A 14,072-nucleotide genomic window follows, 5' to 3' on the forward strand; every position below is an offset into this window, starting at 1 on the left:
ACAAATGATAATAGGATTTCAAACCCCCCTTCTCTAAAGAAAATTTAGGAAAAGCTACAACATTATCAATGAAAGGTAAAGAAAATTGAATAGAATTATCATGTGTATCATGCTTGGATGATAACTATGTAAAAAATCTGCTTAAAGAGACTGATTGTAATGAGTAAAGATAGATCCAAGCAACATTTTTAAATTCAACCGGTTGTTGAATGCTTTAAAGAAATTAATTTAGAAGATTTGGGCACAAATACAATAATCCTAAAGAAGAACTTTGTAAATTAATTAATAATTTTGAAGAGAAAAATATGTACGCAGTTTTTAATTATTTTAAAAAAGTTTTAAAACTAAGATCTTACACTTTACGAAGTTTATAAAGTGAACATGAACTTGGAACCTCCTTTGTAACACATACATTGTATCTCTGTACAAATAAAGATAACAATAATAAAATAACACACTCAGAGTAACAAATTTCACGAAATTCAATCATTTTTACGAAGTGGTACAATTTAGCATGATGTACTACCATGTGGTACGCGAGTCAAAAAAGGTTGGGAAACGCTGCCCTACAGTAACCAATCAAATAAATTATTATTGTTTAATATTTTGGGGGTATATTTTGAAATTTGAATAGTTGCTTGTATTTTGTATAAAACTGATTAATATCCCATACTGTACCAAGTATTTTAATGTGCCAGACACCACTGTACTGTAGAGAAAACTTTTATAAAATTTAATATGATATCATATTTAGGTGACACTTGAGCGGTACTTGCCCTTGATTGATATCAAACTGACTTTATCATATTTTAATAACATTACCACCACCTTCAGACTGTCTCGTCATGAACCAAGGACACGAACTGCCTGCTCAACTCCACAGCCAAGGCCCTTCTCTTCCTTCGTCCTTCTTTAATATTCCCTAGATAAAACTCGCCCAAGTTATACTCCCAGTAAATAATCTAACTACTTTAGACCTTACTCTTTCATAACATCTCGCCAGTTTACTCTTTTGACATATAATCTTCCAAGTTTTTCAAGTGCTCAGTCCAATGATATTGTATTTAGTAAAGAGATACTGGGATGGAAATTATGGTTTTGAGTATTTTAATTTTGAGCATTTTTTCCAATTACTGAGGCACTCCAGACTTTTTTTATTAAAATTTTATAGGATTATACAAAGGGAAGAAAGATTATTAATCTAGAATCCTTAGCTAGCATAAGTTACTCCTCAATAATTAACATAAATAACAATATTAGGTTATTGATACAATGGAAATTTTAGTTCCTTCTACTCCCGTCTGTTCCCTGCAATGAATTTTCTTCGCCAAATTTGATTTAAAAAGAAAAAGAAAACAAGAGAAAGGCCAATCGTACCCCAAAAATCTTTCAAAGATTTATGACCAAATCATAGAAAACCTTAAACTAAGTGAAAATCCAACGAAAGAAAATATGGATTTTCTATAAACAGCATGGATTTGGTGCAGGAAAATTAAAAATTAAGAAAAATCCTTTAAATTTAAATATCGAGAGACAAAAGCCATGACGGAAGTACCGTACGATGACATCATAATGGAATTTACTGGTTTGAATACTTTACAGTTTCGTAGACAAGCCACAGACGTAATTTTTATTTTCAAAATACTAAATAATAATATTAACTGTCCTGAACTGCTATCACGTGCCAACAAACAGTACTAGACAACAAGTGTTTTCTAAAGTGTGCCATGGTACTAATTATCGTAAGTTCAGTTATTTTCCAGGAGTTGCGGATCAAGTTAATCATCTACCCGCTGATTTTGATATATTCAACACCAACATGATCGAGTTGAAACGTTTGTTAAATAGCTGATTTTGCGGTGATTGGTGCTAAGGAAAACTTCTTACCACTTATTTGTGATATCATTAAGATTCATTAATTAAGTAAAGTTTATCTATTTTTAAAGTAGATTTTATAGTATATATTTTAAAGTGTATCTATTAAGTAAAGTACGAGTATGTCTATATTTTATTTTTATTTCTATTCTATGACTGTAAATGTATGATATACGAAACATAAAGAACAAGTGGGTGTTGCATCACGATAATGCTCCTTGTCACACAGCAATTTCAATAAACAGAGTTTTTGGCCAGTAAAAACATTCCTGTGGCTCCTCCAGCCTCTTTATTCGCCTGACTTGAGTCCTTGTGACTTTTTTCTCTTTCCGAAGTTTGAAAAATTACCTCAAGGGAACTCATTTTGGGACAGTCGAAAACATTCAAACGGCTGTAACCGCTCCAGCTGAAGGCTATTCCCGTATCGGAGTTCGAGCACTGCTATGAGGAGTGGAAGAAACGTCTCCAGCGCTGTGGGGCTTCAGAAGGAAGTTATTTGGAAGGTGACCATATAGAATTGTAATTCTTTTTGAATAAAAAAATGTTAAAAAAATCATTCTCATTACTTAATTTACATACGTATGTATATTCTATACATTATATGTTGAGTTATTATTAAATGTTACTTTAAATTATATTTCTTTGTAACTGGGTGATTGCCCATATTGTAAATAAGTAAATAAAATGGGTGTGAACAAAGAAAATAACAAGAGACATTCCTTTATTTCACTAGCAAAAAAAAAATCAACTTTTCTTACATAGTTTTCCTCATTTATGAAGTTTTTTCCACGCCTACAATGAATCTAATAAAACTATGTAAGTCTTGAGACAAACAAATTTAAATTCATTTAATTCTTTTTTTTTAGGCTTAAAGCTGGCAAAAAAAAGTCTAGGCTTGAAATGAGACAAGAGAATTGCCTCAGGGGAAGTGGGATCTGTAATAAATGAAAGCTACTTTGGACAGCTTGACGCCTGCTACAACTTTCGTGATCTTAGATGGAGTTGCCCTGGCGGTTTGTAGGAGTAAAAGAAATAAAATAGAAAAAAATTAATAAAAAAAGGCTACTAATAAAGTAATGGATTCATAAATGGGGTACGCCCTACCTAAAGTCATGCTACAATACAGCATCCAAAACGGATATGCATCGCCACGAAGGACGAATCACATACTGTGTTATAAAAATATGTATGCTAATTTGAAATTCACTTCAAGGTCTTGAAATAATTTCATGTAGGCAGAGCATTTTCTGGTGAACGTTTTTTTGTTTTTCATTCACTTGTGCATACTTAAGTCTAGTGCTTTGCAGTTTTTTTTGGCAATCTGCCTTGATTTATAAAAATGCGCATTTATATGGAAATAACATGCATAATTTATCTTCTTTCCATTATCGCCATAACTGTTTGGAACAACTCATAATTATCCGATTACAGACACGTGTAACGACCCCTATTAATTCGGATTTTAGAAAAAATCATGACGACTTAACAATTAAATCGAATAAAGGAAGTATGAAACTGGAAGTAAAGCAATACTGTAGAGATGTAACACAAGATGTAACTTCAGCATTCCGCAATGCGAGTGTGGGTGGCACATAGAGTTTTCTCAACGAAGAAGGAAATTCTCGTTCCTTAGTACTCGACGAATCATTAAGACTGGCATTCCTCAAGGACTCACTTTGATTACTATACTCACGACAATATCCTTCTCACGAATAAATGGACAAGATACATACAGATTCAGAAACGTTCAAAAAATATAGCTTAAAAAGTTTCCCCCCTTTTCTAGTAAAGAAGCATCTTATAACACTTAAACTTAACAACACTAGCCAGGAAAATAAAGAAGTCACAATTCCAATTTTGGTCATCTGAAAAAAGTCTGTCAAAAAACAAAAAAAACTGATATTTTTAGCAATGTAAAGAATGGCAATACCTGTAGGAGTGAGAAAAGCTATGTGATCGCTAAAACCGCCACTTACGGAGTGCACTTTTGTTAAACATGGAATTTGTTTGGAAAAAAAAACAGCGGGAAGTACAAAAATTTTTGTTCAAGTAAAATGGCATGCACATTCAACCCTATTTTCTTTACAAGTTACTTCAACATCTGTGAGGTTGACTTATTGTGATTTATCGTTTTTTGGGGGGAGGATAAAAAATGTATTTAAAGAATAAAATGTCCACAAACATCGAGAAAGAGAGATCATTTTCTAAAATATTTTTTTTTTTTTCGGACTCAGGGTTCCTGAATCACAGGTATATTTCAGGGAAAAACTTAAAACCAAAAATTTAAATAAAATCACAATACTTTTGCTACCCATTTTACATCAAAAAAATATGGAACAAATTATTGGCTGAATGAAACAGTACATACAAGACTCAAGAAAATCAACTTTAATAATTTTGTATTAAAAAAAAAACCTATTATTGTGCGCTACCTTGGGCTCTACATAGACAAACGACTTACGTGGAACCCCACACACTAGACTTAAAAGACAAAGGCAATGACAAAACGTGCGAAACTGCACTACAGACTACTTGGACGACGCTCCAAATTGCCCATAGAACTCAAACGCTTGATATACAGTACTATTCTCAAACCTATGGGGACTTACGGGACTAGAGCTGTGGGGTTCAGCCAAACCTACAATACATACGGACAGTACAGGACATTTCAGTCAAAACTCCTCCGACAGATAGCTGACGCTCCTTTCTACGGTGACTAACCTCAACCTTCACAACGACCTCAACACTTCCTTTATAGACCAACTCGCCAAGACTAAATACTAAAAATTCCATACTACTCTCTCGACTTGCTCAAATCCTCTTGTACTGTCTCTCGCCTCCTCTGACATCCCTAACAATACTCCTCGCCGACTGATTCGCCAGTGGCCCCGCGACTTCCTTGCAGTCTGAAGACCTAAACGCAATCACTCTCCTATCTCTCCTCCCTCCTCATATTCTCCTCTTCACATTCCCCTATCTCATATAGAGAGTGCTACCGCTGGGTAGCTTCTCTCCTCCTGCTCTTCCCGCTCCAGTTCATCTCATTCACCTTCTATTTACTTATTGTATATATTTATACAGATTGTAAATTACAAAATAAATTGAAAAAAAAAAAAATGTATTTTTAATGAAGAATTTAGAATTTACCATAGTTAACAACGATAATAATGAATAGTAATGAAACTGAGAGAGGAGTTGCTATCGCTGAACTATAGTGTCAGTAGATCTGTGAGAGGGTGTATTTGTGCGCTCTGCGATACTGGAGATATCGAAGATACGGTCCATTTTGTGGAAACTTGTCCTGTTCTGAGAGAGTTCCGCGTGTCAGATGGCTAGGAAAGGTCTCCATCAGTCGGAGGGAGGTTATTAACCACCCGAATGGACAGTACGGTTGGCGGAGTATTCGGATACACTCTTGTAGCTTGGCGTTACCTAGCATTTCTAATACAACAATTAAATTATGATCCTTAATCTTTTATAATAAGTAATCTTTATAGTCTTCATAAAGAAAGCATAATTTACGTTTTATTATCTAAATTTGTAGAATTAGAGTAATAGCAAACTCCAGGCGGACGGCTAATAGCCATGCCTTATTTTGCTTTAGTCCAAACTTTAAATATTGCATACAAAATAGTGTAATATGAATAGAGCGTTTATTAATATTAGTTAACAACGATGTTTGTAATTCTTTTTCTAATATTCTTTGCATTACCATATTTTTCTATCTTGAATTTTATTGTATTTTAAATTTACATGAAAAACATACTGGCTTCAAGGCTTTGAACATTACATTTGCCCACTGTGTATTTAATTTAAAAAAAAAAATTAAAAACTCTAGCTCGACTTACTTCCATTAAATTTAACAGTAACAAAGAGCGAGTGTGACCTACTTATTGACGTAGTATATGAATATAAAGTTTAGGAACTTTTAGGCAAGATTCCAAAATTAAATAAACCTCTTAGTTTACAAAGAACCAGAGCAAGAATGTTGTGAAAAAGTAGGCCAATTACAATAGCAAATTTCAGTATGTCTGTTCGTTCACAGTAACAAAGTGTTTCTGTTTAATTCTTTTGAGCTGTTTTCCAGAAAATTCTCCAACCCCTCCCCCTCAAAAACAAAAAAATCGATTGAGAATATTGAGTTAAAGTGGGCTTCATGGCAACACGCTACAACTTTTTAGTTATTAATTTGAAATTTCTACAATTATTCGTTATGCTATTCATAGAACAATTTGTAAAATCCAAATTTTTCAGACTCGGAGATCTTCAAAACTGATATTTTTAGGGGGGGGAAATTCAAAATCCAGAATCTGCTTCATATTTCTTTGGATGATTTTGAAGTTTTAATGGGGTGGGGAGGTAGAAACAATTATTATTCAGACTTGCCGTTTTTATTAAGAGAAAGTACTCGTAATTGTGCAGATGCTTTGGTGCTGAATCATCTAGTATTAGTGAAACAAAAATCTATTGATTTAATTTCAAAGAGTCACGGAGGATCTTAAAAGTATTGGAAGTTATTCACACTGCTGTTGAGGATGATTTAAAATGGTGTTACAAGAAATATAGAAATTTGTCTTAAAGCAATACGGCAAGGCGAGACCTTCTTGGCTAAAATAACAATTAGCGTAAAACAATAGCCCCCCATTTCTAAGTAGATAAGATTTCTTTTTGTTAAAATGTTTATTAATTTCCATCTACTATTCTTAAATAAGTTCAAGGGATAATGAAATAAACAGAAGAAAAAGAATGATGAAACTTATGAATGGAAGAAGTAATCTTTATTTTTAGAATTCTATTAAGTCTAGAAGTGAAAAAGAAAATTGTCTGGGTTTATTTTTATAACTGAATCACTTTCCCTCCATTCATACATTTTCCTCTCTTTAATTCAGAGAATACTGAGAAAATACATCACATGAAGTACAAGTAAGGTTTTCTCTAATTTTTCATTCATTTAAATAAAATCAATTTGGTATGGACACACTTAAACAAGTTCATCTTAATGTAATGATCAAAATAATTAAGAAATTCACTTTGTACTAATTTAAAATTTTGCTACAAAATAAATTTGAATAATTGAATGAACCCCACACAAGACTTAAAAGAACAGAACTAAACAGACCGCTATCGACAACTTAAAAGACTCTTAGACGATAGATCAAAACCCTCTCTGGACAACAAAAGACTGATTTATACTTCTTATTTTGAAACCTATCTGGGCGTATGGAATTTAGCTGTAGGGTTCAACCAAACGCTCCAATCTCCGAAAGGATTCAATCTCTTCAATCTAAAATACTTCGAACTATTTGTAAACGCTCCATTTTATGTCTCCCAACCTGGGACTATACACACTGACCTTAACATTCCTTTTGTCACCCAAGTTGCTGAAAACACGATACACAGAAAACTCCACTTCAACCTGCAATCTCATACGAGGGTCGTTTGAAAAGTCCGTGCAAAGTCAGAGAGATAGCACCACTGGCGCGTATCGAGGTTATGTTTAGTTAGTAGCATCTCTTGGAAGAACACACACCAAGTTTCAGCCAGATCGGTCTATTTCTTTGTGTTTGGCATTCGTTTGAATCGAGGAAGTCGAGTGATTTTCAAAAAATGGACGAAAAAGAATTTCTACTTTATGAAAGGCAAAACGCCTCAGGAGACTAAAGAGAAGCTTGATAAACATTAAGGTGACTCTGCACCTTCGATTAGAACAGTTTATAAGTGGTTTCAAAATTTTCGGAGTGGCCATATGGGCACAAGTGACGCTGAACGTTCTGGACGCCCTGTTGAGGTTACTACTCCAGAAATCATTGATAAAATCCATGATATGGTGATGGATGACAGAAGAGTGAAGGTGCGTGAGATTACTAGTGCTGTGGGCATCTCGAATGAACGGGTACATAATATTTTGCACCAACATTTGGACATGACAAAGCTATCCGCAAGATGGGCGCCACGATTGCTCACGCTTGACCAAAAACGAAATCGTGTGAAGTGTTGCAAGGACGGTTTGCAGCTGTTCCAGAAGAATCCGCAGGACTTTAAGCGTCGTTTCGTCACTGTGGATGAAACATGGATACATCACTACACTCATGAGACCAAAGAACAAACTAAACAATGGGTTACCAAGGGGGAATCTGCGCCAAAAAAGGCGAAGACCGTTCCTTCGGCCGGAAAGATTATGGCGACTGTCTTTTGGGATTCGCAAGGAATAATCCTCATTGGCTATCTGGAAAAGGGTAAAACTATTACAGGTGCATATTATTCATCGTTATTGGACCGTATGAAAACCGAGCTGCAAGAAAAACGCCCACGATTGGACCACAAAAAAGTCCTTTTCCATCACGACAACGCACCAGCTCACACCTCAGCAGTAGTGGTCGCAAAATTAATGGAAATAGGGTTCCAATTCGTTTCACATCCCCCCTATTCTCCAGACTTGGCTCCCTCGGACTACTATTTGTTCCCCAATATGAAGAAATGGCTGGCGGAAAAGAGATTTTATTCAAACGAGGAGCTGATTGCAGAAACGAATGGCTATTTTTCAGACTTGGGCAAATCCTATTATTCGGAAGGGATCAACAAACTAGAGCAGCGTTGGACGAAGAGTATAAGCCTAAAAGAAGACTATGTTGAAAAATAAAAAAGGTTTACCCAAAAAAATTAAGTAGTTTTTATTTTTGCACGGACTTTTCAAACGACCCTCGTATAAATAAATCCTCTGGCTCAAAATCTTTCTTCTAGAACTCTTCCTGACAACCCGGGCAAGACGTCTTAAAAGACAGTGGTCTCGTGATCTCCTCTCCGGTGAAGAGAGTGACTATTATTTGAGAGTGTTACCACTGGGTAACTTCTCCACTCGTTACTTATCATTTGTTAATCGGTTATCACTATTACTTATAGCGCTAACGCGCTGACTGTAGCATAAATAAACGCAAAAAAAAGAAAGAATAACTTTGAAGTTTTAATGAGGACTAGAAACTATTATTATTCTGCCTTGCCGTTTTTAAGAAAAACAAGAATGGTGTAGATTCTTAGGAGTTGAATGGAGAATTATATCCTACCTAAATCCTGTAGTTTGATTAACTAGCTATAGCGTTGGAAGAAAGGGGTGATTTCGGACTACCAGGACGTAGTTATTCCAAAGAACTTTCACTTGCTCTTAGCAGGACTTCCCTAGAGAATCTGAGTGAATTGTTTCACAATATGGGGTTCATGCGACCGGTTCAGTAGCTGCATTCGATGCAGCAGAGTAATTTAAGAAGCATCTGCCCTCACCTAATGTTATCTTCTTACAATTGTAAAATAATTACCGTATTGGATGATCGTGTGAATCTTTCACGCCATGTTTGTTTTTGTTTCCCACCCACCACTTGTAAAAATAAAAACATATGTTTAGAAAGATAATTACATAAATCGATAATGTATCCCAAAATAAACAATGTATGACCGACAGTTAACCAAGAAACTAGGTGTGTCTTTAAGAAGACCTTCAGATGGTACAGTATATAAAGTCTAGACAGAACTATGCGTACTATATCAGTTCTATAGCTAACTAGAACCGGTAATCTTCTTCAATCAGGAAAAAATGACATCTTTCAAGTTATTCGTAAGTCTAAATTTTTTTTGTAATTATTAACAAATCTGTTGTCTAATTTAAAATGGCCACTCCTACTGAAATACTGGAAAAGCTAGACTACAATCTGCATTGATTAAATACTTAGAAGACTAGATGTAAACATTAAATTCATTTTCTATCAGAAAACCTTTTCAAAACAATGGGTACAAAATTTAAGAAAAACATGAAATGAGTTTTCTTTTTTTTAAGGCAAAAAAACCAGCCAATAACCATCTAACTTCGCAAAAAAAAGTTTTAATAAAATGCATGGCATTTGTAAGGCAGCGAAGTCCCAAAATAAATAAAAACACTTGTTAGAATCTGTGAACAAGTTTTTTAAAATCAGTTCCAATCGTTGAGAGTTGATTCAGATCCAATGAAAATAAAAAAATAATAAAAATAAAAAACGGACTTGTTTTTCTCCATAATTACGAAGTTCCTTTCACAGTTAACATTTTCAAGTTTATAAAATCCTGCTTCCAGTTCGATTAGAAAGTTTCAAGATTTTCACAAGTAAACAGAAGAGGGTAGCTTCTTCACTGCTAAGTTACAATTTTCGCCAGTTATTTACTCAGCATATTGATCTATCCGGATGGTGGACCGCTATCTACCAAAGATAACCACTTGCCCACGACTATACACAGATGATGTAAGGCGATTTATTTGAATCTTCTTTTGGAAAAATATCTCATTCAACAGTGCTCCTACAACATAGAAAATTTCAAAGCTTTCAATAAGCATCAAATTCGCTGACGAATAAAATAAGACAGAAATTCAATTTAAAATAAGCGATTTTTTTTGTGATTTCCTTTAAATTTTGATTGTATATTAAAGCATAAAATGTTTATATTTTCCGGCAAAAATTATTGTATTACAGATGAATTTTTACAGTGATATACAGGGCTTTTCATTAGAAACGTTTCCGGGCCATCATCTGACAAAAGTACCGCGAACTGTAACAGAAAGAACCTTTAGCATTAGTAGCCATACAGGATTTAGTAAATATTAGAAAAATTAAGGACAATTTTTGAAATCAGAACCTTGAGAATCATAAGTTTAAGAAAGTGTAATGAATTTCATGCCATATTTTCTTTTATTATTATTATTATTATTATCTTAGGTTATTGGCGCCCGGAGCTTTTTTACAGTGCACTGCCGGCCTCCGGACAGTGTTCTCTCGTTACAGACAACCCTGCCCATCACCGGACAGTGAGCTGTAAGAAGCTCCTAGGAAGAGAAAATCTAAGGGTCAGCAGCTGGATTCGAACCCAGGACCTCCGCGTGGGAGTCCAGTATGCTAACCGCATAGCTAATCCCTTCCCTTCTTTTATTATTATTACTATTTTTCCCATTCATGAAAACTAACTTTATTTTTTTCCCCCATTTTCAAGTTCATCCTCGCTTTGGCTCTGGTCTGTGTAATGGCTGTTGAACCAGAACGTGTCAAGAAACAGGTATTTCTTGGAGGATATCCATATGGATATGCGGGTGTTGTACCATCTGCTTACTCAGCTGGATATTATCCATTCTCTGGATTTTATGGATCATATTTTGTTTAAAAATGAATTTTTGTTCTAATTTGTAAAGTAATAATGGGCATAAAATTGTACTTCAATTTGACATAATGTATACAAAATGAAATTACATACAAAAATAATTTTTATGTAAATAAATACAGCTTTCACATAAATAAAATATTTTTTTTTTACTTTGATTTCATTATTTCCCCAAAATCGTCTTTATTTTTACTTACTCTACTAAGAAAATAGAAGGAACCTATTTCTTATTTTGAGGAAATGTCCGTTTGGAGATCTCCTAGTCCGAATAAAAATTTGTTCTTTTACAAATTGGTCACTTTCTGTCACAAAGTGTGCGTGAACATTTTGTTCTTACAAAAAACATGTTTTACCTCAAAAACAATAAATCACAGCAACTCAACCACTGATGTTGAAGTACCTTAAATTAACCCCAACACACACAATATCCAATTTAAAGAATATCGGATGAACGGAAATGATTTTTTCACTCAATAACTTTTGTGCTTTTGCCAGATTTTTCCATACAAATTCCATGTTTGAAAAAAATGCATTACGGTGGTAGAAAATTGTATGAACGTTTGCACCACTTTGCTTTCACTCTAAAATATCCCTTAAGGTAACTCTCTGGAGGAGAGGACAGGCCTCAGCTCTCCCTTAAGTATCACGTAAGCATAATGTGCGGTCTCATTATCAGTTTTAATAATTAAAGGCATTAATTATGGTAGGTGAAATTTCAAAATTTTAAAAAACAACAGTAGAGGAGAAAAGCCACTGAATACAATATGTACTCCCTGAATAAAAGTCCAGGTTTCCCAGAATCTTTCATTACATAAAATAATGGTCAGAAAAAATTGGGTACTGTTCGCCCCAAATTTTTCCACACCTATTTTAAGAAGCTTGAAAAAGCAATTTAACTTTGTCTGGATTTTTCACCCAAGCTCAGCAATAGAATTGAACTTTTTCTCTGTGAATCGATACAAAATAAGTGGTAATTCTGTACTAATCATTGAATGGCACCTTAGAAAGAGAACTGCCCTAAAATGACTATGGATTCACAAAATGCAAAATAATCGATAAAGTAACTTACTCGATTCACTCAAATGATGGTCTCCCACACCAAAGCTTACCTGTAAAAACATAATCAGCAATTAAAAGATTGAAATAGATAAATATCAGCATGGAAATGACAATTTAATAACAATAACAAAAATATGGTTTAAATAAGGTTTGTCGGTCAAATTTCAGGGAATTTTCAATTAACTTTGAAAAACGCTGGGAACGAATATATCGTTGGGAAATTCGCACTTCTCGACTAACAACCCATTTTCTTCAAGATCAGAATTTCAGCTTCTTATTCATCCCCGGTTTTTAAGTTGTAAGCTCATACATAATACTTTAAAAGGTTCAATATCCACCCCAAAATAAATATTCGGAAAAAAAAGCTTTACATAAATATGAGCCATTAAAAAAAATTCGATAAGATGAGGATCGATTTTGACCAAAACCTTATTAAAGTTTCTTTTGTCCATCTACTTCGTGGTTTCTCTAGAGTCGGGGACCTTAAAAGGGCAGAAGCCACAGGACGGACATTCATTGAAAGTAATTTTGGTAGGTATTCAACAGGTTGGCAATTCAAAAATTTTACTGAGTAGATCCTGAGAAGGGGTCTAAAGATATACAAGATTCTCAGCCTCTTTATCAGCCAGTCTACACTAAATGCGCTACTCCTACTCCCTGGCCATCACAGCCCATGAAGGGCCTGGACCTCAGCCACAACAGCTTTCCACCGTTCACGGTCCCTCGCAGCCGTTCTCCAACCGTGCAGGGCCGACCGCCTCAATATCTTCCTCCACGACCCTCAGCCTTGGTCTGCCTCAGGGCCTTCTCCCGCCAGGATGCCCATCTCTTTGGAGCCCTTATATCCTACATTCGGTGTTTGTGTCCCAACCATCGCAGTCTTCCTTTTATGTAAGACACAATATCAGGCTCACCAAACAGTTCTTGGTTCGTCCTGATTCTGAAGTCTTCCTCTTTCCTCGCAGGTCCAAATATTCTCCTTAATTTTTTCCTTTCCAACCTGCGTATCCTTTGCTCATCTGCACGGGTCAAAACCCATGTTTCTGAGCCACAGGTGACAATCGGCCTCAGCACTGTCTTAAACAAGCCTTATTTTTGCTGCTCTTGACACATTTTTACTTCTAAACACCGTTTGAAGAGCCCATAAGCAACTATTTCCAGCAGCCATTCGTCCAGCAATATCTTCTGACTAAATGCGCTAGCACCGATATAAAACAACCTTTTAATCCATATTTAAGAACTTAGTGAGCCGAAGATCAGCTAAAAGATACACTGCTGGTTAGTGGGTTCGATTCCCGGACTAGGCCTTACGATTTTTTATAATGGTTAATATGTGAAGTTTAGAGTAACATATATTTTCTAGTCGCCTCCTTCCACGACACCTAATTTGATGGGCCTAAAAGCCGGCACGAAAAATTAGACGTTACTTTTACAGATTTTGGAACTCATTAACTTCCTTAATCTGGTTTATTTTTCATTTAAAACAGATGAACGTAACATCCGTTTAAACAAGGATGCTACTTATTAACACTAACATTCCATTTCCTTTGTTTTTTTTTGTCGTGGATAATTTTGCATTGTTCTAATATCCGTTAAGAAAAACCATTACATCCATATCTATCAGAGAGATAAATATGGTACGAAATGAAAAGAAATAAAGCAGATGCTTAGATGCTTCATCTTTTATTTTATTTAATTTTTTTTTAATAACGTTTTTATACTACTGTGATTTGATAGAAATAAGCACAAATTGTCTGCACATTCTACAGCTCTTTTTGTACATCGCGAGATCAATTGACAACTTAGTGTACAATTGGATAGTCTGCCACTGCAATAAGGTCATTTAGAAGTTAAAGCTACCCACCTAGAGCTGGGGCTATCATTTTAATATCAATAAGTAAAGTCAATGTACTAAAAAATATCGATCGTATAGAAAGACAAAAATAATATAACGGACACTTTCTTAA

At 34.9% G+C, this 14,072-nt stretch overlaps 1 protein-coding gene and 1 long non-coding RNA gene across 6 annotated transcripts in view; both read right to left on the reverse strand.

Annotated features, from left to right (window-relative positions):
• Window positions 1–14,072, reverse strand: part of LOC141454658 (ras-related protein Rap-2a) — a 234,324-nt gene that overhangs the window by 45,935 nt on the left and 174,317 nt on the right. The window lies entirely within an intron of this gene.
• LOC141454662 (uncharacterized) overlaps window positions 1–14,072 on the reverse strand; it is a 59,454-nt gene that overhangs the window by 28,827 nt on the left and 16,555 nt on the right. For 2 of the 3 annotated variants that reach the window (XR_012458859.1, XR_012458860.1), the window contains exon 4: window positions 12,116–12,155. The exons of the other annotated variant lie outside the window; for it this stretch is intronic. This is a non-coding gene — a long non-coding RNA (uncharacterized lncRNA). The remainder of the gene's footprint in view (window positions 1–12,115; window positions 12,156–14,072) is intronic. 3 annotated transcript variants of the gene reach the window in all.

Source organism: Rhodnius prolixus, unplaced genomic scaffold, assembly GCF_049639745.1.
Source record: "Rhodnius prolixus isolate KJV_2025 unplaced genomic scaffold, Rpr scaffold_9, whole genome shotgun sequence".
In the NCBI taxonomy this organism is placed as follows: domain Eukaryota; kingdom Metazoa; phylum Arthropoda; class Insecta; order Hemiptera; family Reduviidae; genus Rhodnius; species Rhodnius prolixus.